General features: G+C 52.2%; 1 pseudogene; it reads right to left on the bottom strand.

Moving 5' to 3' along the window:
- Positions 1–259: 259 nt before the first annotated feature.
- Positions 260–475, bottom strand: LOC148122096 (Nuclear RNase P; annotated as a pseudogene).
- Positions 476–2,199: the final 1,724 nt, after the last annotated feature.

Here is a 2,199-nt window from a genome sequence, read left to right as displayed (position 1 = left end):
CGTAGCATCGATCTGGCTACTTCCTGCTGACGAAGGGACGTTGTTTAGGGGATAAATGTTTTTATCTGACTGAATTTTTGGCGACAAATGTTTTTATCTGACTAAATTTTTGGCGACCTTGACTGAGGGCGGCAGCAGCAGCGGAGGCGGCGGCTGCCACAGCTCCGCCTCTGAAGCCCATTATGGCGCGCTCCGCATGGCCCGAAGGCATGGCTCCGCCCCGGGCCGTGGGCGGGCTCGCCGGTTATCCCGTAACTGCGAACTGTACCTCAGCCTCACCTCAGGCATTGAATTCGCACCACCGGCTGTGAGTCTTTTTCAAGCTCCGGCGAGGGGGGGCATCCGCCCACCCGTGGAGGGGCTTCTCCTGCCCGGTTCGCCCGCGCGCAGAGCCCCGTTCTCTGGGAACTCACCTCCGCCCGCCCATGATGCTATGGAAACACAGTTTTTCTGCAGAGCCGATTCAGCTCCTCTCTGCCTTCTATGGCGCCGCTGCTCACCACGCAGCTTCCGCCTCAGTCAGGCGAGTCCGCTCAGGTGCTGAAAAAGTCCTCCAAAAACCATAGCCCCGCCAGAAGGCCGGGACATATAGCCTCTGATGTCACACGGACTTTAGCCTGCCCGCGACCTGGCTATTCGCAGGCCTCTGAGGACTCCAGCAAATTTCCCGCCAGCAACTGGTTAGCATGGCCATGCCTCCCGAACGAGCTAGCACTGGAGAGTGCAATTTTGCGTCTCCCTCCTGAGTAGCTGGGATTACAGGTGTGCACCACCGTGCCTGGCCCACTTCCGTGTTTCTAATCAGGCATTACCGCTCAAAGGCGGGCCGGCTGCCGCCAGCACTCTCAGCATGATCAAGCAGCTTGTCTTTCTCAGTCAAAAATTAAAGTTTTTTGTACGTGAGAGCCAGAGACTGAGCTCTCTTAACAAAATTAGGCGAAAATCACCTCCAAAAGCTCTGTGGCTCTTTAAGAACAGGGAAGGCAGTGATCAAGTTTGCCTCCCTACGAGACTGTTGCCTCCAGTCTCTATCAGCGAGTATGCACGGAGGAAGCCGCGGATCTCCCAACCGTAAACCTCGCTTTTTCTCAGCTCCACCTGCACTGAACTTAAGGGATTTTTCTTCCCCGTTGCTTTCTGTACCTTCTTTCAGATACCTTAACTTTGATTTTTTTTTTGTATTTTTTTTTCTATTTAGGCCTATCCTTTGAAATTCCTTTTTACATTTCTTTTCCTCCCCTTTCTGGGGATTTCAACCGACGTCACTCACCGCTCCATGTTCTCAGAGTTCTGAAATTCAAGGCTCTCTGTGCTGGTGTCTGATCTTGGCTTTTTCTCCCGGGCTTTCTCAGGGTCCCCCGGCGTAGTTGTCAGGGTCCCTCAGCGTCCCGGAGTTTCGAGCACCAGTTGCGGGGCGCCATCCTGTCCAGCAGGAATGAACCCCACCAAAAACGAGAATTCCTTCTCTGGTCACATCTTTATTTGGAGCATTTCCTTGAGGAAAATTGGGGGAAGGGACGATAGAGCAGGGACGAGAGAAAGCTTAGAGAGAGGAAGTAGGGTCCCGAGGCATCTGCTTTTAAACGGTGGAGCAGCTTGAACGCTGTCCTGATTGGTTAATGCCATTCTGCTGGTCTGAGCATGTGCAGGCAAGGGTGCAGGCAGGGTTGCTCAGCCCCACGTGGCTACCTCCAAACTGCAGGACCACCTGTGCCTCCAGGTGGCTCCCAACAGAAGATCAGGTGACAGGACCATAAGAATACACCCTTGAAGCAGAAAGGCGATTAAGGAGTGAAGAGTCTCTAAAGTGCCCACATGCTGCTCTGGCAAGCCTGCTTTACCCTATTCATAATTCTGGCATAACTAGTAACGATGCCAACTTTTACTCTCAAATGTGCTCCGGCTTGCACAGTAAGCAATACAGTCATCTTTAATACACCAGACATCTGAAAGCAGAACTGCAATTTAGCAGTAGCGAAGGGCAAAATTTGATCTGATACGTGGCATGGATTTTTCACAAAGCCATTCTAGGAAATGGGACCAAATTGTGTGTGTACACATGTTTGGTGCCAATGATAATGGGAACAAACCGTAACTTAGAAAATCTCCTCCCCCACCTATATGACTAGGTAACTCTGTAGGGGCTGGCGAGATGGCTGATCAGGTAAGGGTGCTTGCTGTGCAAGCCTGTAGACCCGA

The sequence above is a fragment of the Myodes glareolus genome, chromosome 5 (genome assembly GCF_982192425.1).
Source record: "Myodes glareolus chromosome 5, mMyoGla1.1, whole genome shotgun sequence".
NCBI lineage: Eukaryota > Metazoa > Chordata > Mammalia > Rodentia > Cricetidae > Myodes > Myodes glareolus.
Note: the sequence above shows the minus strand (reverse complement) of the source record. Positions and strands in the feature narration are given on the sequence as shown.